The following is a 23,413-nucleotide window of genomic DNA, read 5'->3' as shown; positions in this document are numbered from 1 at the left end:
AAATATTTTCTATTGAATTTTAGTAATTGTAAACCAAGAGTTACCTTGTATTATTGATTTCATTTTTTAGTGGTGGGATTAGGTGCTTTAATCTGGGACAGAATGTCTAAATTGACATTGTCTGTGATACACACTTATTGAGACAAAGTTCATTATTATTAAAGCTGAACAAGAGTTTGATAACATTATTAAAACATAAGCATCATATTTTTCAGTAGGAACATATTTTTTTTCTGAAATTTATTGTCATTAAATTTACATAAATTTAAAAATCTTATATGTTATAATACTGGCAAGTTTTCACTGAATGATTGTTTGAGTTATTTTAGTCACTGAGGTGTTAACCGAAATTTGGTATTCAAAGACAAAGTGAAAGAATGATCCCAGCAGTCCAGTAACCAGGACATTTTAACAATCATTTACAATTTTTAATCGACACTATATTTTATGTTAAGTAGTTGACAATTTTTATTAAGTGGAACTTTCTGAATATTCATTTCTCTTGTTTGCTCTCTTACTTTTCATTTGTGATTGACATATTATAAAATATTTCCTTTGTGTGTGTGTGGTTTGTTCTTTTTACTTCCTCAAGCTTAGAAAGTTTAAACAACAACAAAACAACAAATAAATCCAACTCCTTCTTGTCACAGATTTCCTTATTACAAACCAAGGGCAAAAAATACCAAATGTATTTAATAACCTAATGAAGAGTTGCCATTTTGCCTGTTTGTTGACATCTTTCCTGAGTTGATTCCTTTTGTCCACTTTGCATACTAATTAAGAAAAATTTGACAGTTAATCTGTGACTTAGTTTGACATAAAAAAGTAATATTAAAGTTTTCAATTTGACTTATCTGTGAACTTGGAAACAAGAACTGAGCTATAGTTTAGACTGAGCTGCTACTAATTAGTTGGGCAAACTTACACTGGTGTCTTATGCTTCCTAAGGCTGAATTACATGATCCATAAAATAAGGGAATTGAACTAGATAGTGACTAATGTGTCTTCCAGACTAAAATATTCATGTTTTGTTATCCCAAACAATATGACCATATTTTGTCACACTAACTCCCACCAAGGCAGATGTGACTAATGCTACTATCTACTTCTGATAATGTTTTCAGTTTTCTCAATCGTGAAATTTTTAGATCAAGATTTTGGTCAGATTTATTATGAAATGGCCATATTCAATAATAAACAATAACCTGGTAAAGGAAGACAATATAAGATGAAATTAAAGACCCAGCTCCAGGAAGGCTGAGACTATAGCCTGTTACCAGGCATTTCCCACATTTTGTCCAAACTTGAGGAAATACCAGGAAGATGTTAAGGACCAGTGAAAGGTATTAGAAGTTTTCTCCATAAAAGAAAACCATTTCCACTCTATTACCTACCCCTTTCTACAGAAAATTATATAAAAAACCAGCTGTATCCTATAATGAGAATTGGGTTTTATTAAAAAGTAATGATGTTATGCTTTTGTTGAAAGTTCTCATTTTGAAAATCATACATATTGTCATATAAGTGGGATAGTGATATTTCTAGTCAAAATATTTTATGACATTTGAAATTAATTAATTTATTTATTCATTCATTTAGTAATGTTGAAAATACAATCTTTGTCTGTTAGTTTCTAAGAATACATTGGTGAACAAGTGGTGATCTAATTAAGAAAATAACAAATGTCCTACTGCTAAATGCAAAATTACAAAAAATCTTAATTCTGAGCAAGGTTCATAGTGCATCGCTGAAATGCTCCATTATCTAAATTGTACTATCTAGACATAAAATAGGAAATTATATATTTTAGAAGGGAATGTTAATATCAACACAAAAATTTGAGGTAGGCTATTACAAACAATAAATGCATAGTGGAAGTTGGCTAGATACATGCAAAACAAATGAAACTGGACCACTTTATTACACCATTTAAAAATATAAATTAAAATGGATTAAAGACTTAAATGTAAGACCTGAAACCATGAAACACCTAGGAGAAAACATAAGCAGTAAACTCTTAAACATCAATTTTAGCAATATTTTTTGGATTGATCTCCCTAGGCAATGGCAACAAAAGTAAAAATAAACAAATGGAAGTATATGAAACTAAAAACTTTGCACAGCAAAGGAAATTATCAACAAAATGAAAAGACAACCTACTGAATGAGAGATGATATTCTCAAATGATACATCTAACAAGGGATTGATATCCAAAATATAAGGAATCATACAACTCAATAACGTAATAAACATTCCAAAAAAAAAACAGAGGACCTGAAGAGCCATTTCTCCAAAGAATACATACAGATGATTAAAAGACATATGAAAGATGCTCAACATCACTAATCATCAGAAAATGCAAATTAAAACCACAATGGGATATTACCTCACACCTGTCAGAGTGGCCATCATCAATAAATCAACAAACGACAAGTGTGGGCAAGGATGTGGAGAAAAGGGAACTCTCAAGCACTATTGGCGGGATTGTAAATTGGTGCAGCCACTATGGAAAACAGTATGAAATTTCCTCACAAAATTAAAATTAAAACTAACTACCAATATGATCCAGCAATTCCACTTCTGGGCGTTATCTGAAGAAATCCAAAACATTAATTAGAAAAGATATATGGCCCCTATATTCATTCTGGCATTATTTACAACAGTGAACATATGGAAGCAACCTAAGTGCCATCAACAGATGATAAGAAAAGGTGATACTCATAGACAATGGAATATTACTTGACCATAAAAAAGAATGAAATCTTAGCATTTGTGACAACATGGATGAACCTGGAAAGTAATAAATAAATCAGAGCAAGACAAATACCATATGGTCTCATATGTGGAATCTAAAGGACCAAATAAACAAATAAAGCAGAGACAGACTCATAAATGCAGGGGAAAAGCTGATGCTTTCCAGATAGGAGTGTGGGGTGAAAAGGGTGAAGGGAATAAGAGGTATAAACTTTTAGTTATAAAATAAATAAGTTACGTGGATAGACTATCCAGCACCCTGAATATAGTCAAGAATATTTTAATAACTTTGTATGATGACAGATGGTTACTCGACCTAACATGGTGATCATGTCATAAGGAATATAGAATCTCTATGCTGTATACCTAAAACTAACAATGATATTGTATGTCCACTTACTTTAGTTTTAAAAATTAATAAAATAAAAATATACTGGAAAAAATTATTCTGCCTTTATTTTTAAGCAGGCATAATCTTAGCAATAACTTACACAAAAGAACCTATCTTCTTGTATAAAGTTATTAGAAATTTTATAGAGATATTTCTGTTTAATTATTTAAATATTTTTGTACTTATAAATTGCTTTTTTCAGTCTTCTTCTAAACATTGCTATTAAACATAAAAGTTCCCGTTTCCTGTAGTCTCCACATATTAAGTAAAAACACTTTATTGCTGATGATTACATAAATAAAGGAAATAGCTGTAGACAACTTCAGCAAACAAGCAAACAAAAATGTAGAGATTTGTTCACCTAAGACACTAAATATTTCTTGTATATATTTCTTGTAAATATTTCTTGTAATATTTAGATATTTTAAAATAATTATATACTTCTGGGAAATGCCATTTAACTAATTCGCTCTTCTTGAGAGGGGCAGATAAAATTTAGATGATCAGCCTGGCTATGTATGGCAATCTCCAAAAATATGAAGAATTTTATAAATTACACCAGATATCATGCAAACCATGCTGATTTTGCATAACGTTAGTTGGTTCTCAGTCATTACCATATGTTTAAGGGTAATACTTTTTTTAAAAGACAAATTGTATTTGTGTAAGTGTATATTATATCCCCATTTCTTAACTCATATAATAGTGGGGGAGGGAGGGAAATCCAAGAGAATGCTTCCAACAGATGTTGGAGCTGGAACAAGGCTCTTTTTTGATCATTGTGTTCTTTTGGAATTAAGACATTTAGGATTCGGTAATATTATTAAACTGAAATAGGTGTGGTTCCTGGACATTCCGGGTTCAGGATTTTCCATTGTGTTTTATTATCTCTTTTATTACCAGTAGTAATGCTAGGCATGTTCAATGGGAAGATAATCACAATACCAGAGCAGCTGTATGCTGGTCTGAAATGAAGACCTGGAAAAGGCTGATGACAGGGGAAAAAGGCTTGTAAGGACACACAAGCAACACCATAGCATAGCTCTGGAATGAGTTCTGAAAAGCCAGTCTCTTGGGACTGCTTCCCAGAACAAGAATCTTCAAACACTGTGTAATTTCCAGGCTATCAGAAGTTCTACCGCTCTCATTTCCTGGTGCAAACAACAAACAAACAAACAAACAAACAACCCTCTCTCCAGCTTTTTTTGTAACTACTGATACCTAATCTTCTACCACTAGAAGATCATTATTTAACATTTTTTTTTTTTTTAAATTTCTCTCAAATACAAACATCTCTGGAAGAGCAAGCACATTAAAATAAAGTTTACAACCTCATCGCCTACTAGGACCAACAACTTGGGAGTGTGGCAAGGGAAAATGGTGTAGACTATAGGAAAAAGCTGCACACAAAAGAGGGCTGATTCGAATTGGCTCCCACACATAGCAAAATTTCACCGAAATATCCATATGTTTTACATGAATTTTCCTAACTTTTAAATACTATCGGTAGATTAAAAAATCCTGTATGTGACAAAGTATATATACCTGCCCATTTATTGGGTCAGTTTAAGCTGGTTTATGGGTCATATGGGGTACTTAAGGGATCTCTCAGTCAGGAGTTAAGAGACCTTAATTCTAATCTCAAATCTGCTACTTCTAAATAGCGTTGGGAAATATAGCTAAAGTGTAAACTTCCTGAGACCCGAGTTGACATCTCTGTATTAGTTAGCATCCCAAAAGGAAACACACAACACCTCAGAATTGGTAAAGGAGAATTTATTTACCCCAATTATAAAAGTCTGGGTGGGGTACAGGGAAAGCACAGGTCATAGTACAGGAACCTAGGGCCAGCAACAGCAACCATGTTGTAACTACAGACCCTAAGAAAAGAGAGAAGGATAAGGTTATCTGAGCCTGGAAGGTAAAGGCATATTTTGAGAGGAGTCGCGGTTACGGTCAATCTGAGTAGTCAGTCAGAGGAACCATAAAAGTCAGTGAGCCAGGGGATAAATACCCTTGTCATTCTTCTGGATCCTTCCTCCTTCTGATTGATCTCCTGCCAGGGATCTTCACTGGCCGACTCTATTGCAGGCCATGGGATTAGGAGCTGATGAATCTAATCCACATTGGTCAGCCTGGGGCAAAGGGCAGGATGAGAACTAAGGTTGGACATGGAAAGCCAAATATAAGCTGCCTGGCCCAATCCCCTTGTGTACTGTTTTCTTCACAATATTTGGAACCATGTATTGCACTGAAGAGCCGATGAATCATCACAGAATCTCTCTCCTTTTTAATTTATAAAATATAGATATTAAGATGCTCTTCAAGGTCCCTTTCAACATTAATCTTCCCATTTCATTGTTTTACACTTGAGATGAGAATCTAAAAGAAATATTTGGGAGAAATTCTGAGAACTTCAGATGCCTTACTTTAAGATTAGGTATCATGTACCTCAAGAAACAAATCAACCCACTGAAAACCAAAAAGACACAAAAACTGAGATAACATTTTTTGAGCAATATCTCATGTAGCACATGAAAAACATGCAATCATAGGTGAATTCACTGCAAATCAGTTTCTATTTGGGCATTTGTTTCATGAAAGCCATTCAAGCTTTGAACTAGCATACTGTTTAGAAGAGAAAAACATCTAATTTATAAATTCATCACACATTAACTGAGAATGGCTCACCAAATACTATAATGCTCACCAAAAAAAAAATTATCTAGAATATAAATACTATGAACTATGTTAAGCTTATTCCTCAATCTTAGAAAAAAAGCATTTGAATCTGATATGTTTAAGCTTGGCTGCTATTGTAATTTGTGGCAAGAATGAAACCCTAAAGTTTAAAATCTATAGAGTTAAAGAAGGGTAGCTACGTCACTCCTACGTGATTTCAAAATATGTTTCCCTTACCCATTTGCATTCTCTCCAGCAGTCATCAGTATAACCCATGGACACTATCATGGTTCCGTATGCAGCTGGTATCTTGGGATAGTGATGATCATATCACAGTTTCACAGAGTGGGACGGATCCAGGGAATGATGACAGCAAGATGCCAAGACACTTTAAATATACATCAAAGCCAATTTTGAAACTTGGCTTAGGTGTGGAATGATGGGAAATGAAGCACTCAGCTTTCAGAATTTCAAAGACTCACTTTAAGGGGAAAGCACTACATAGATAAAAGATGAGGAGAAAGAATGAACAGCTGTGCCAGGCTTTGCTTAGTGGTTATATTGCTGAGCACAGTCTTCAGATGTACAAAGGATAAGAAGCATTGCCAATTTTACAGTTTCTTCTTCACCTACCTCTGAATACATAAAAATAACATCTGTAACTGACTAGTTCCCTTTTTCTCTTATTTCACTCCCTTACACTTGAAAAAGCCATATGTTGGGCTTAATCCAGTAGTGGTAATTTGGTACTTGATCCAAATAAATGGTCTAGAATGTCGGAATCCTAGGAATGGGGATACAAAGAAAAGATTAAATGGGGAATCTATTCAAATTTCACTTGCATTTTATCTGGCATATTGTTAGGTAGTATTACAAAGTAGTCAAGGTTACAGGTACTAGAGCCGGGATACCTGGCTTTGAATTCTGGTCTTGCCCTTAATAGTTGACTACTTTAAGCAATATGTGCCTCAATTTCCTCATCTGTAAAATGGGGTAACTATGTCAACCTTAGAAGAGTTTCTGAATGTAAGGGCTCATAGTGACTTGTTACTGTAATTATTAATGTTCTCATATTTCTTAAGATGAAACCAGAGAGTTGGATGGAGGAGAATGTAGACTGGAGGCTTGAGACTCCATCTTTTCTAAGCCCTTGGTCCAGAAAGTAGATCAGGGGTGGGACAAAGAGAAAGAAATAAGAAAGAGTTAGCAAGGGAAGAGAATGCAAAGGAGATGACAAATAATGTAAGAAACTATTTCACACATTCTCCTTTGCCTCTATACTTAGCCTTGACTACTATTATATTTGCTTACTTTATCCATATGTCATATCAGGGCTCATCCAGCTTCATTCATTTCTTCAACAAAAGGAAGAGAGTAGTTTTTCACTTACTTCATTCCTCCTTTTTCATAATTCCAATACAGTATGCCAATCCAACCCTAAATGTTAAGACAATTGCTTTATTCTGTTTTTTTCTTTCTATAATTTGGCTTTTATAATTATGCTTTTAATTTTACAAAGTTATTCTCTACATTTTTTGAACATGTTCTTCATGAGAAAAAATGTTTGGGTACTGTTTTCAAATACACAATTTACCTATGTATTATAAATAACCATATTAATGCATTATACCTGTGAAACATTTAGAAATAGGAACAGGATAAAATGATAAAATGTACTACCATGGATCAATAAAGCTTAAAAAATAATAATAATACAAAAGAAGAACAAGTAGACTTGACTATATTCTCTGAATATAATAAACATCATATAATTTTGGAAAATTTGTGCCAAGATTTTATACTGTTTATTTAAACTGTACTTCAAAACATTTCTTGCACATTTCTCAATTCTCTATTCCTACTCTGTGTTATCAGTAATTGTGCATTACAAATTAGAGTCTCTTTGAAATCACCACCTGATTAATCTTTCCCTTATTTACTAAGTTCTTTGCCATATGTATTTTCTTCTATATGCCAATATGGTTTTATGGGGGTGGGAATCCAGAAGATAATAACATACATAGAAATAATGTATTTAACACCATTCTAAAAAGCAATGGCAAAATTCCAGGAAAATATGCCTGTTGTATCTGGAAGTATATTATATCCTTGGCCTCGCAAAAAGATATTTAGAAGAAGTATAAATAGAATCTTTGTTGCTAAAGATTCTTTCAACATAATTTACTGGCATTAAAAATGGTGAAACTTCTTATACTAGTATACTCTTCATATGCTTGGCAAATTTCTTTTATACCCTTTAGATACATTATATTCCTAATTAATGTCGGTATTATGAATATGAAATCTCCATGTCTTTTTTATATTAGAAAAGGTAAGCACACTAGAAACAGTAGAATTTTCATACATGGAGATGAAAATAACTTCATTACTTTTATAATTCTATATAATTCTTATAGAAATAAGGTATGACTTGATGATTTAAAAATAGTAGTTGGCTATTAATCCCCCTTTTCTCTCCTGTTTTGTGTTTGCTTTCCATAGGTGAAACTACTGTTACATACAAGTTAAAACAGCTCTGATTAGTAAGCTGTTTCTATTAAACATTGGATTAACAATAAAACTCTTTGAAATGAAAATAGAAATAATTTTATTAGATGCCTATCTCATTTGTTGCTGCTATAACCTGAACCACATAATCGACGGTTTAATAACACTAGGTTTTGTGTACATCATTTTTTTTTCTTCAATTGAACTGAAATTTCTGGGAAAGGCAAAACATGTTTTATACCATCTGTATAGCTCTTGCATAATAGGTTGTTACCTTCTGATGAGAAAGAATTTCTCTTGTTTTTCCAAAACAGAGAATCCTTTAGAGGGAGTTGGGATTAACTGTTGCTATGAGACAGGAAGAGGCTATTGAGACCCTCAGATAGCAAGATGGTCAGGAGTGCCACGTCTTATTCTTCCTACCTTGGGAAATGTCGCCCAAGCTATGGTAAGGAACCATGGCTGAAGCTACATGTCCTATCGATGGTGGGCCTTGTACAATCCCCAATTCCCAGGTGTCTGAGATTCCTCTTGAAGCAGATGAGTACTAAATAGACAGCTGTAAATGAATTAATAAAATCTGAAATATTTGTGAGGTTTGCTGGGAAAGGCAGTTCAATGCAAAGGTTGGATCCAGTATTTGTCATGGATTTATGGAAAGTCCACTCCATGAGGATGGTGTTTTCCTTAAAGATTTTTTTTTTTGACTCTTTTTAGGCTCATTATTTCGACTCAATGTCACGCTCCCAGTTCTCTATCATATTTCTTGATTCTGTAATTCAGTTCTTTATGGAGGTAAAAATCAGCATCCCAAGCAGGTTTTTGAGGCTCAGACAGATGACTAATTACAGTAAATATACACTATCCTTAACACAAAGAATCATTGTCTAATAAAACAGAAAAATTTCAACAATGTAGATGAAACAAAGTAGGTTTTGTTCAAGTCTAACTGATGCATGCTCTCTTTGATATGGTTTTCAATATCAGAATAGGGTTAGTTGAGGCACACAGTTATATCATGACATTTTTATTCCCTCTTTCTTGGTCCTAAGCTCCTTTTAAGGATGTTTACAGTAAATTGCTTTCAGGCCATATCCAAAAAGTTGTCAATGTTAGCATATTTTTTTAACTTCATGAAACTTAAGAGAGCTTAGACAGCCCTACACTTTATCCCTTAGTTACACTGTTTTATTTCTTGAAAAAGTTGTCATTATGAGACCCGAGATTTAATAGACCCTAGCAATAGCCTAAGTAAGTAAATAGTTTATTCTCACAGAAGAGTCTAGGATATTTCTGGAAAGACAAAACATGGCACATAAAATGTGTTAGTAATAAGTTTAGATGGATGGAAAGGATCCCAAAGGTCGATTCCCGATCTGCAAGACATTACAAAAGTCATTTTGGGGACAGTGGTTTACCCTGTGGCCTTATTTCTCAGACAGATCTAAGGAGAGTTGTTGATTTTTTCACTTTGTTTAGCTTTTTACTTGTTAGGACAAAGCGTGACTTCTAAGCTCTTTTATGCCTAATTGCAGTCCTGTTTTAAAGACTCTTTATACATTTAACTTGGATTACCCTCTTATTTACCAAGTTGCTCTTGCTGTGGCACCTGCACCTTTTACCACCTTCTGGCAAATGTGGTCATTATCAACCTGTACTTATGTAATGACATTGTATCAGTTACCTATGTCTTTGATACCACTGCATTATGACGATGACATTTCAGTGGTATACTGTAACAAGCACTTATTTAGATCACACATTTAATGGTTTTCTGGGGGGAAGATGATCAGTTGATCTATACGGGGTTTAGATTAGCCTGGTTGATCTCCGCTGGACTCATTTATATATCTGGAGGTTAACTGGACCTCAGCTAATCTGGGCTAGGCTCTGTTCTACATGTCTCTCAACTTCCTGTGGGAACTCATGGGTAGCTCATGGTCACAGGAGAGGCTCAAGAGAGAAAGCCTAGTAGCACAGGTGCTTTTCAAGCTTTTGGCCACTTGTATTCCCTAACATTCCATTTTCCAAAGAAAGTCACATGACTGAATTTAAAGTCACATGACCGAATTTAAAGCCAAATAGTGGGTTCAAAATCTGAAGTCATTAGTAGAAACTACTACACATATCTTCATCCAAATTGAGTCTATGTCCCAGACCTTGAAACACTGAAATGATTTAACCCTCCTCAGAGTATTGCCAATCACTGAGTAGAAACATACTAAATATCGAACTGAATTTCTCTCCATTTTTATTGTATTCACTATAAAGTACCTAATCTTTAGACGAAAGAAAGACTTATTATCCTTCAACATGGTCTTATTCATTAGATGCATTTGGTAAAAAGAAATGAACAAATAAAATGTCTATCCAATCTTAAGAACTCATTCTGATCATATCATGTAAAAAAAGAGCGAATCTTATCCCAAATATAAAATCTAAGTAATTTAAATAGCAATGAAAATTTGTTAAAATTTGACTAATGAAAAAAAAGGTTTCTTGGGGGTGGTCACATTTTTATACCAATAAAAAATTCTGTCCTGTTCTTGGCAAAACACATTACACAAATGAAATAATTATTCAACTCAAAGTTTGAAAGAGAAAAAAAGAATATGCAGTATGAACCCGAAGAATGCTTTCTTAATCCTAGGGCACCTAATTTGATTTCTTTAGGCCTCTGTGTCCACAACTGTATAAAGGGGAGTTGAAAAAGTTGAGACTAAAATGCCTTTCAGTGCTGACATATCCATACTCTGTTATGTTGTCAAATTGATACTGTTTATTCCATTGAATCAGCTATTTGTGCTAGAAAACAGCACTAAATGGTGAAGTCTCATTTTTAGGAACTGATTATCTAGGAATAGCTTTTCGCAAAATTATGAAGTGGACTAGAAACTGTTCTCATTTTTTACAAACTTGAAAAAATAAATGAAATGCTAGCAGTCATTTAGATATTTCTAACATATATCAATTAGATTTAGCCAAAAAGTTTTTGAGTACCCACTAGGTGCTAAGCACTGTGACATATGCAGGAGACACAGTGGTGAATCAACCAGATAACATTTCTCACACACTAATGGTAAAAGTTGAAACTAGTTTAATTAACCACTTTGGAATGACCTGACAATTACACTGCTAGGTATATGTACCACAGAGATACGTACATATGTGCACCAAAAGACAGATTTGTTGTGAATGTATGTTTATAGCATCATTATTTGGAATAGTTCCAACTAGAAACTACCCAAATATAAATCAGCAGTAGAACGGATAAATTATGGCATCTTCTCAGAAGTAACACTGCATAGCAACATGGGTGATGTACAACTACACACAATATAAATCTCATAAACATAGAATTTTTACGAATCTCATAAAAATATGAATCTTATGTTGAACCAAAGAGGCCAGGCACACAACAATACATGCTGTATAATCTTATTTATATTAAGTCCAAGAACAGGCAAAAGAAATCTTGGCTTTTAGAAGTCAGGAAATGTTTACCAGTGGAATTTAACAATTTAGAATGCAGGAGTATTCTGTGGTGCTGTTAGTCTATTTCTTACCTTGGACACCTGTTATATAGTTGTGCTCGACTTGTGAAAATTCGTTGACCTCTACACTAAGTATATATGAACTTTCCTGCATAAATTAAAACTTGATTAAAAAACTATCTCTCTTCCTAGTACAAGTGGCCACGGTTAGTATACAGTTTAGAATGGGAGACAAATAAGCAAATAAGAAAACAGATAAATGGCAATAAGTGCAATGAGGAAGTAAAGAGAGTCTAGCAAATATAAATCAAGTATCCATGACAGGAAAGACACACTGAAAAAAAAAAAAATGATCCTTTGTTTGGCAGTCAACATATGCAGCACATTTGGCAATTCACAACTGCCACTTGTCTTCCAGTACCAAGGGTACTTGTTGAAAAGGAGGTGCCCCATCTCTGGTGGAGGATGTTGTAGACTGGTCAGTTGATCATTGTGATTTTCCAGTAACGCACGATTATGCAATGTTCCTTGAGTATTCTTGCTTTAAGAACTATAATTATTCTGCCCAACAGGCCTATGGTCGCATTCTCCCATTCCGCTAGCGTATGTTCTCTTTTACGTCTCCCCTGCCCCAAAGGAGGTGCTGTCAGCATTTGCAGACTTGTAATGGGATGGGTGACATTAAGAACATCTGGGAAGCTGGTACTTTGGTTTCATTATGGACAGACATAATTTAGATGGATTAATTATTTATTGCTAGCTAGCTTAGGTCCAGATATTGCATGAATCTTTTTTTCAATCCTCCAAAGCATTTTTTTCCTTGGCTGTATTGTTAGGCATCTGGAAAATTTATTGCATATATTTAATAGAGTCGAATCTGTTACTTAAAAAAGAATCTCACTGTATTGTAGTAAATAAATGTTTATAGATTAAACTCTCAATTAAGTTCTACTTGGGCCCAATTTAGTCATCCATCCAAAAGAAGTTGAATTATGCCAATCTACTATGAAATATCCCTGGCATTCTAGCATATGAACATGAGTCAATAGCTAAGGGTTCATCATTATTTTGTCCTGTAATTAAGTTGTGAGAGGGAAAATTTTCTATAATTATATCAATTTTAAAAAGCACAAAATATGTTTAAAACATGCTGTTAATATGTAACAGGCTAAAGCAACCTCTAAGAAATGTAACCCTGATTGATTAGGAAAAGATTCATCTCCACTTACTCTGTGCTACCAATTTCTTACCTTGGTAACCAGACTACTACATGTTGCTCACCGTCAGGTTAAAGCATCTGCAAGAGAATCAACTGATCGTGCCAAACTGGTTAGGAGACAACAGTATGAAGCCTCCTTTAGAAAGGACCATTTAAGTCAACTCTTGCTTAGTCTGGATTTAATCACGTAGTTCTTTTTATCCAGGACTTTGCCTCTCCTCATTACCTCACTCCTTGCCTTTTGGCCAGTTCACTCCTCTTTAATTGACTCACCAAGAGGTGGGTAGGGTGAGAAAAGAGAAAGAAACTTAATTGGTCAATTGAGCAACTAGATAAAACTCTGGGTCCCTCACTATTGTTACTCTATAAACCTTGTAGAGAGAATATTCAACTGCTTTAGAAAAGTTCTATTTAGAACAGTGAGAAAAATTACATTTAAATTTTGAGTCTTAGGGAAAGGATATTTAAATAACATCAATAATGTGATTATTTTCTAATCTTTGAGCTCATAATTCAACTTCTGAAAATAAATATAATGATAGAATGGTTAAATTCTAAAATACATTCTATAACCTCTCTGGTTTGTGTGAAAAATGATTCCTTGGGTTATAAATTTGGAAAAAGGTATAATTAGTCCAAAGAAAGGCATATCTCTGAGAATGGAGAGAATGGATGTGTTTACGTTCAAACATGGTGATTATTTTTTCTTTTTCTCAAAAATAAAATATGGTACTCAGAAAAATTGTTTAGATAGGAATGGGTTTTAATAAAAAGGACGGCCATTATTTATATATATTTAAAACAAACATGCATACACATAAACATAAAAGAGAAATGGTAATATAATTTGAATATGAGATGAAGGTTAAAAACTAAAAAAATTCAGTACAAACTCTAGTTTGTTCAATCTTTTCTATAAAGACAGAAATTAGGGAAAACTTTTACTCAATTAAATCAAATCAATGACTGGATAAATACTTCTAGTTTTTAATTGAGTACACATATTCTTCATTTCCATGAGTTAGTTACTTTATTAATCTAACAAGTGTTTATTGAGCACCCGGGACATAACAGGCACTGTTGTGGCACTGGTGATGCTGTGGAGGTATAGACTAAGTCCTTATCCACAGAGCTTTCATTATGGGACAAAATGACTATGAAATACCATTAGGAAACAAACTCAAAGGATTATCAATAGAGAATAGAGCACAAAAAAATGCCTTGCTGATTAACTGCCAAACTTCCAACACTTCTGTGGGTGGCAGGTTGATTGCCTAGACAGGTATAAATCAAGCACTCTCTTTAGTACATGCTTTGCCTTTTTACTGATAGAAAGTGCTTGGGGGGACACAAGCTGGTACTGGTTGGAACCCCTCAAACACCACCACCTTTTTGCTCAAAAGCATGGACGGGTTTGAAAATAAAAGGCCACCATTCCTTAAAAAGCTTTTCTTTCCTTTCTTCTTCCCTCTCTCCCTCCCCACTTCCTTCCTTCCTTCCTTCCTTCCTTCCTTCCTTCCTTCCTTCCTTCCTTCCTTCCTTCCTTCCTTCCTTCCTTCCTTCCTTCTGTTTTTCAAGAATTCATTATGAGTAAAGCATTGCATTAGACATGAGAGGGAATGTAACTAAAGCATAAAGCAGGGAGGAACCTTTCCTTTCAGTTAAGTACAATTTACGAAGAGAAGATGATAGAAACATAAGAAATAAACACTAATGTTAGCATAGTTTTTTTTAAAGTTCATGATAAACTTTCGTATATTTAATTCACAAAAATTTTATTCTGAAAACAACCCTATGAGGTAGGGTAGGAGAATGATATTATTATGCTTAATTTATAGAAGAAACTAAGCTCAGCAAAGATGAATGACTTTTTCAAAATCACAGGGCCAAGGATACATCAAGACTTAACTTAGTTCTTTTCATTTATGATCATTTATATGTTCCATCATATCTTGATCTTTCTCATAAGAATGTTAATAATATATGGATTCATTCATTCATTCATTCATTCATTCATATATTTATTGAGCATATTCTATTTGCCAGCCACTGTGAAAAGTCCTGAGTGTACACAAATGAACTATTGTCTGCTCCCAAAGTGTTCACACACATTTGAACAGCACTTTAGCTCTTACAAAATTTATCTCACAAAAATGACGCACACATCACTACATCTTTTGCAATGTATCATTATTAGTTCTATTTTGTACATAGATTTCACAACTCACCTAAGATCATAAAGATAGTACGAGCCCAGGAAGATTCAGTCATTACTTAAATGTTAAAATGAGTAAAGAACTATAGAACATTGGCTCTAAACTTTGTTGGATGTGGATCTCTGTTATTAAAAAATTTTTGAGCATGCACTAGCAATATACATTTTAAATATTTAAAAATAGTATACATACCATACTATACTAACACATTACAAAACTCACAAAAATTAAATTTTAAAAAAGATGCAAAAGGAAAGCAAAACAAATAGAAATTTTAACATGTACTTCCTATGTCCTAATGGACTGTATTGCAGACTCTTGAGGGTACATATATCTTTCTTTGGAGATCACTGGTGTAATAGACAATGAATTCTAAACAACTTTGAAAAGGGGGACAGTCATTGAGGGTGTGTGGTACAGTGGAAGTGGTACTTGCATTGAGTTCTGGGTGTCTGTTAAGCCATAAGAGTGAATAATGAGCAATCTAAAAAAATCGGTTCTTGAGATTCCAAGCATAAATGTCTCTAACAAACACTAGGGAGATGCTAGTTTTTCGTATTTCCTTCTACCAATTTGTTTCTGGGTTGCACTTTTCAACTTTTTGATAACCTGACAGTCAGAAAGTTTGAATGCTAATGATTATAAACAGGGAAATTTCAAACAAATAAATATCTACCATACAAGCACACAAAGGAGAAATACTTTGACATTACTTCATTCAAGGGACAATCACATAAAACTGAATTAAAAGGGAAGCCTTTGAAATTTAGTAACATTTTATTCAATTCCCAACTATTACTACAATTTTCACTGTCGTAATAACTACACCACTTTTATGAAAACATTTAGTTTCCATTCACGAAGAAGAGATCACTTTCCCTCCCACAATAAACTCTTTAGTTGAATATCATTTTAATTATTTTTTTTAACAATTTTCACAAATTCCTCCTTCACAGAAAAACATTTTCCACTTCAAATTTATGGTAATATTGAAATTCAATTTTTTTCAGATGTTAGCTCAATGAATAGTTTTTACCAGGAAGAAAAATAAGCAAAATTTAATTAATCCTTTCTTTGAAGAATCTAAAACATGTAACTTAAGCACACAGAATCATTTTTTTAAAATCCCAAACCTAACACACACACTAAAATCCAATACTTCTAAAATTAGTTAACAAAAAACAATGAAATAATAAATAAAAGTTTTGTCTGTACCATTGCAATACTCAACTTCAGGTAGCAAAGTTTACAGTATGCTTCTTCAGGAATTTTGCAACATGGTGACCCTGGTCCCTGAGTATTAAGCTAGAACAAGTTATTGAGGACATGAAAGTAAGATTTTTGTAAGAGGTCTCAGTGTTGTACCAATTGGACATATTTAAGATGTTCAAAAAGCTTTTTAAAAATCCAACAACAAAGACCATTAAAAATTGAGTCAGTATGTAATTTCTGGGAATATTTCATCATTAACAGTGGGCTCAATTTCAATTTATTTATTTATAATATGCATCTATTCAAGAAGAATCATGGTGGCCTATGTCAGAAAATTTTGAAATAAAAGTTTTGAAATAATAGAAAATGTTGAATTCAGGTAATAAAATGAAGTAGCAATATTTGAAGAAACAAATAATTTATACTAGAGGGTAATGATGTAAGAGCTGACATTCAATATTAAAAGAAATCTTAATTTCTAAGGCATATTATAGTTTTCAATACTTTCTTAGCTCATCTCATTTTGCCCAGGCCAGTTTGCTGTAGGAAATATTGCCCACTGTTCACTGAAGAATTGTTTGTTTTAATATTTTGTCAAGATTAATCAGCATGAAAGAGCTGAACCTCACTCCGAGGAGTACTGAAGACAGGCTGGAAATGCTATCCTGTCCTTCAGCAGCCAGTACAGTTCAGACAGACCTGGCATCACGGCTCGTCACTTCCTCTGTCAAGTCACTAATTTCAGGTTCCGAATTGGTAAAAGGGAGCAATGATAACCTTTGTCTCACAAAAGCAGTTGCGGATCTGAAAGAATTCTTCATATAAGCACATAATACTGTGTCTGAAATGGAAGACATGCAATTAGCTATAATTATTCAACAAGTCTGTTACCACAGAGTAAAAGTAGACCTATTCCTTGATTAGTGCTCAACCCATTATGCAATAAGGCCCTCTGTTCACTCTGATGAATTACAAGTGGTTAAGCTAGGCCAGGTTTTTCACCTTTGTGTATAACCTAGAATACTGACCACCAATAGAGGCTCTCATCAGAATAATCACTTTCAAGCTCTTGCCTCGGATTTCGATGCAGCATATGCACCTCTGGAAACCCCACAGGTGATTTTGATGTGTAGCCTTTACTGAGAACTACTAATCTAGGTTCTGTGCCAAGAAGGACCTGGACCTGCTTTTCCCTCCCAATCTGCAGCTTATCAGGGTAAAGCTGCTTTTGCTTTAGTTGCTGTTAGTTCCACTTGCAGTGGAATCAGAACTTGCAATATACTAGCAATGACAAAAGTCAAAGTCACACTCCCTCTCCAACTCCATCCGATTTTCCTTATCTGTTGACAGTTTCTTTCACTGTTTTTTTGGTCTGGCACATTAACTAATGCTCTTCAGAGGATTTGGAACTGGAGAGGTCTCCCACAAGATAAGGCCTCAATCCAGTTCCACTCCAAAGACATGAAGAAGCAATGCACAGTTCAGATGTGGCATACATGATTTCAGAAGAGAGGCCTAATTTAGACAAAAGAGATTGTTTAAGCAGAACACCGTGACTATATGGAAGAAATTAGGCAAAATACATTATTTCTCTCCCAGTGTTGCCACCAGGGGCTGTTTATCAAAAGCTGACAACAGTCACTCACCCACTTGAAACATGTTTGTGCATCTCTAGTGGACACTGGGCCCTTTGGCTCCATTTTCAAGATGTGTAGGCTCAAAGTTAAGAAATCCCAGGTTGGCTGAGTTTGTAACCATACGTGGAGAAAAAAGGCCATATCATTTTGCATATATGGCTCTTTTTTTTAGAGTAAATGGGCATAACAAATTGTAATACTCAGAGCTTACAATTTTCAGTTTGGGGATGACAGAAGCCATCTTCCATATTGTTCATAGACTTTCAAAGGAATTGTGCTTGTCATTTCTGTTATTGCAAATATTTCCCCATATTTTTCATTTTATTGAATTTTAAATTAAGGCCATCATGCAAAATAGTTTTAACTCTAATGAAAGTTAAATACAAGTTAACGTTTGTGATTGCAATAAAAAAAAATAATGAAAACCCTCCTCACCACCATCTCATTCTCTAATAAAGTGCTAGCCCATACAGTTTGGATCTGAGAAAGGCTTCACTTATAAACCAAAAGACTTGGAGATCAGTTCTTGGTCTATCACTTAGACTGTGTAACAATAGGATCTTTAGTTACAGAAACAATATCTTAGGTATATACTCACTTTGCTAATATTTCAACCCTAGTTTTGGCTTTTATAATGGTAAAAACAGAGGGGGTTTTGGACAGTTATTGACAGCTCAGTGAATAACCTGTAGGAACAAAGGATTCTGAAGAACAGACAGAGCCATACAGATCACCCTACTTTTCTTTGACCTCTTCCTCTCTTGGGAGGAGGCCAGGGAATAACTCTTTGAATCCTCTGCTCTGCTGTGGCCAGGGATATATGGAGTCTGTATCTTTTGAGTAGATGTTGCTAATCTGATTTAAAGACATGAGAATCCTGAAAATGAATGACTGGTGTCTGTAGAAGACTGTCTGCAAAGATGGCCATTAATAATTCCTCCATTCCCTGTAATGCATGTCATTCTTTGCATCAGGGTGTGGAGCCATATTCCCTCTTTTTGAACTTGGGACTTGTGACTTCTTTTGACCAATATACTGAGATAGAAGCAATGCTGTATCAGTTCTGGTCACAGAATTTAGAGGCCTGATAGAATCTACTTTTGCTTTTTTACAATCCATCCACTATATAAAGAACAGGCTACCTTACTGGAGAAAGATCATGTGGACAAAAACTGAGATGCCCCAGCCAATGGCCAGTACCAACGCCCCAGACCTATGAATGAGTTCCATGTTGAATCCTTCTCTAGTTCCAGTTGAAATACCCCAGTTGACTCTAAATAGAGAGATGAGCTGCTTCATTCAGCCCTTCCCAAATTCCTGATCCACGGAATTATGAGCAATAAAATAGTGTTATTTAACTAAGCTTTGGAATGGTTTGTTATATAGCAACAGACAACTGAAAAAAAGTTGTAAAACAATACAGTTCTTGTTCTCCACAACTTAATCTGATTTAGCAATCATGCAGCACACTTATCTTTGGCCATCCGTTCAAAAATAAAGAATAGTAAGTAAATTGTTCTTAAGACTCTCATCGGCCTCATGTGTAAGGTATATTTCTTGACTTATTGCTATTATTTCTAAGCCTTGGGAATTTCCATGTTTAGACTATTATGCCTTTAGATTACGATTCTGATATTTACTAAAATGGAAATGTCTTAAACAACTGTTAGTTGGTATTCCCCAGGATAAATGAGATGGTTGGATTTTTATCACTTTGAGAGCCAGGTTTAGTAGGGGCAGTAGGGCCTTAGCGTCATAACTTGAACGATCCCAAATCTTAGCAGCAGCATCCGGTGAGCATGGGAAGTCAGTCAAGGTCAGATTATAGAACATCCCAGGGAGATCCAGGCATCAGAATTCACAGGACTGACACTTAAAGCCAGTCAAGGGGTAACATTTGTTTTTATGCGATTAATTCTCTCAAAGAAGTTATTTAGCTACTTATTCAGAGATTGGCCCTCTGGTGACTCAAGTCCGGACACTCAAAAAGGGGTTCTATTCTACATATGCCAAAGAGATGTGGAATTCCAAGCAGAAGCCAATCATAATACATGGGTCAATAGGAGTCGAGTTCAGGAAGAAGGTTGTTAGGAGGTGGGTACATCCATGAATGATGAGGCAATTCTAGGCAAGGAGACCAACTCACCATGCAGTCCTCATAAAAGATGGAGCTGCCTGTTCTGATCAGGAGGACTGGCAGGGTTAAGTCCACAGATGAAAGCCACAGGTAAACTCCTGGCAGCAGAGCTGATACTGAGACATCCAATTCAGGAGATAGTGGAGAGAAAGAAAAATGGGCTAGGAAGGCAAGAAGTCAGGAGGGCCAAAGATAAACATAATGAAATTTGAAATTTGCTCAGGGCCAGTGTTGGTTAGTTTTGTACACAGTTTTGTTATTGTACTATAGCAGTTAATAGTCACAGATTTTTATAAAGTTAAGAGAGACTAATTGTTAAGGAAAGATTTGATAAAAAGAGGTCTTTTTCTTTTACTTATTATCTTGTGTAAAGGTCTTGAGTTCTTTTAAAGAATAAAAGACTCAGGGACGTAGAAGAAATATGAAGTTGGGGTGAAGGGGATCAGTACAAACTTAAATTCGAACCAACTTTTTTGGGTGGGGAGAATAAAATATGCTGATTTTTCTGCAGGCAAAGTGTAAATTGATTTTCATGAATTTAGGTTTATATTCATTGGCATGTTTAACACTCTTTCATTTATTCGTTAATTTTTTTTTTTTTTTTTTTTTTACTTATATCTTAAGCCAATTAGTGGTAGCCATGGTCACAAATGGAAGTACTTAATTTCTATTTAACTTATTTCTGTTCACATACAGCATAAAAACACAATGACCTCATTTATTCCTCTTTGCAGTCTGCCACAATTTACTTCTACAGGAAACATTGTCTTTCTGTCATCACTAAGTGCTTCTTGTCCAGACCAGTTTATTTTTCTCCTAACCAGATTATGCAGCATCTGCCCAAACTGTTTCTTCGCCTTCTCCTTCTCCTCCTCCCCCACCCTTTCTCCTCCCTTTCCTCCTCTTTTTAATTTTGGCTAGCTCAGTAAGTGCCCCATGCTAGAGAGCAAAAAAGCACTTAAAAAACACAAAAATTAAAAGCTTGTTTATATCCTCATATCCTCATATCACTGAAGAGACTGTACTGTTGGTGTCTGTCTCAGTCTTCTCTCTTTCCCTTCATCCATTCTACTTTTGTCTCTCTGTACTGCCAGCCCGCTGTGGTCTCTTTTGATATACTTATGATCCAGATTTGGTACCCTCCTGGGTAAGGCATTATAAAGCAATGACGACTCTATTCAGACTCTAGTGGACAGCTCTCCTCCTATATTAATTCTATGCTTGGCAGGGGGGTTGCTGGCAGGAGTGATTGTGGTCGTAATGCCATGCTCAAATGTCCACATTCTTCTCTTATTCCTCAGATAACACACATGGCTTTGAATTCTCTGAGAGCATCTACCTCTTAAAGCTTAGTTGTTTTTCTTTTTCTTCTTTAAATCTTGCTTTAGTAATGAGTGGCAATTCAAATGGATAGGAACAGCTGCTGCCAGTATCTTTCTTTGCAGGATTGCAAATCTTCCTTTTTTTTTTTTTTTTTTTTAGCTGTTGCCCTTCTTTGATGATTTGTATGATCTTCCCTTCCACAAATTATGAAAACTGGCCACTACCAAGACTAGCCATTTGTTTTCTAAGAAAGTGTTTTAGAGATTCACGTCTCCGACATCCCTTAGGCACAGAAGTCATTCCCTTTCTTTAGTTTCTAGGATTCAGTTTCTTTTAGTTTCTCAATGTGATTGCACCCTTTAGTTCCATGCTTATGCTCAGGGCAGAGTTCGAGGCAACGATTTCAATTCTGCTTAAGTGGTGGTCAAGGACATGGTGGCTCTCAGACAATGTCTTTTAAAAGACAGGTCAGTCGGAATACCTGGGGAATGATTCAGTTCTCCATTTCTCTACCATCTTTCTTCCCCCAGCACTTGTGTTTCCCTCCTTACAAATTAACAAGAAAATAAAACACAGTTTTAATGTATTTCTTATACCATTTTTATATGGCATGATTAACATATTACATACATTTTGCTCCAGGTTTTAAAATTAAATGCATTGAATGTAATGTGAATTTGGGCAGAACTCTTTTTTAATTCAGTATTTACTTAACTCTGGCCCACACTTACATTAGAATCATCTAAGGAAGCCCATTACAAATGCATACTTCTGGGTCTACTCCAGATGTACAGATGACAGATGACAGAAATCAAAATTTCTGTCAGGTATGAGACATGATATAATATGGCATTGAAATGAAAGAGAAAATAAAAGTAAAAAAATAAAAATATATACAAACAAAATTTCTGTCAGAAGGTACCAGTAATATTTTCTAAGATTATTATATGATTTATAATATGTAAATAATTATATTACAAAAATATGGGTAAGGAATACCATCTATATTAACATGTTCCTAAGTGGTTTTTATGAAAAATTAATCTTCGGTAGCATGAATTATGTCAAATTTATCTTTCAGTCCTAAGGCTAAATAGCCACTATTATTTCCCTTGTTAGTATACAGAAAAAACAAAGTAGACTGTTAAGACAGTTGATAATTAACTTTGCAAGAAATACTAAGAAAATGAAAGATAATAATCTTGTCATGTGCTGTTTGGTTTGAATTATCTACAGAAAGACCTGAATTTGGAGTGTCACATTTCTTATGTATAAAAATGAGGTAAAGGTCAGAGGTTAATAGACTGTACCATTTATGTAAGGTACATAATGACAAAATCAGAATTAGAATTCATAGGTTGAAAGAAATGCGGGTCTGGCCCATGGTAGAACAATATTTTCTTTGGCTCAGATTTCAAAAGAGTTAAAGGGTAAACCATCAAGCTGTTCATTAGCATTTGCGAGCAACATCCCAACTAACCTCTAGAAATGCTATTAAAACTATAAGTGTGTTTAGGGATGACGGGAAGTGGCTGACAGAGGTAATATATTTGAATTAACACTAGAACAATGAACCCAACTTCATCTAAAATTCTATAATAATAATAATAGTAATAATAATAATAACAATAATAAAATCCCTAAGATAAATCTTCCAAGGTACACTGTCATGCAGAAACAAACAGAAAAGGCAGTTTTAAGCTTTTTGAATATGAAGATGAAAACCACTTCCATTTAATAGGCACTTCTGCATGCAATAAAAAGTAAAGACATGCCAAAAGGAGGTTATAAAATTATAGTATACATTTAACAAAACTATGCTGTAGACATTCATAGTACA

At 34.5% G+C, this 23,413-nt stretch overlaps 1 protein-coding gene across 11 annotated transcripts in view; it reads right to left on the bottom strand.

Annotated features, from left to right (window-relative positions):
• LRRC72 (leucine rich repeat containing 72) overlaps positions 1 to 23,413 on the bottom strand; it is a 116,477-nt gene that overhangs the window by 85,665 nt on the left and 7,399 nt on the right. For 2 of the 11 annotated variants that reach the window (XR_004953900.1, XR_004953902.1), the window contains 2 exons: positions 6,065 to 22,119; positions 3,333 to 5,280 (listed from right to left, as the gene is read on the bottom strand). The exons of 5 other annotated variants lie outside the window; for them this stretch is intronic. The gene's annotated coding sequence lies outside the window, so the exon portion shown is untranslated. Of the gene's footprint in view, positions 1 to 3,332; positions 5,281 to 6,064; positions 22,120 to 23,413 lie in introns of those variants that run through there. 4 more of the 11 variants (XR_004953901.1, XR_004953904.1, XR_004953903.1 and 1 more) reach the window with 4 other exon arrangements.

The sequence above is a fragment of the Rousettus aegyptiacus genome, unplaced genomic scaffold (genome assembly GCF_014176215.1).
Source record: "Rousettus aegyptiacus isolate mRouAeg1 unplaced genomic scaffold, mRouAeg1.p scaffold_m13_p_13, whole genome shotgun sequence".
In the NCBI taxonomy this organism is placed as follows: domain Eukaryota; kingdom Metazoa; phylum Chordata; class Mammalia; order Chiroptera; family Pteropodidae; genus Rousettus; species Rousettus aegyptiacus.
The sequence above is the reverse complement of the archived record's forward strand: the minus strand, read 5'-3'. Positions and strand labels throughout refer to the sequence as shown.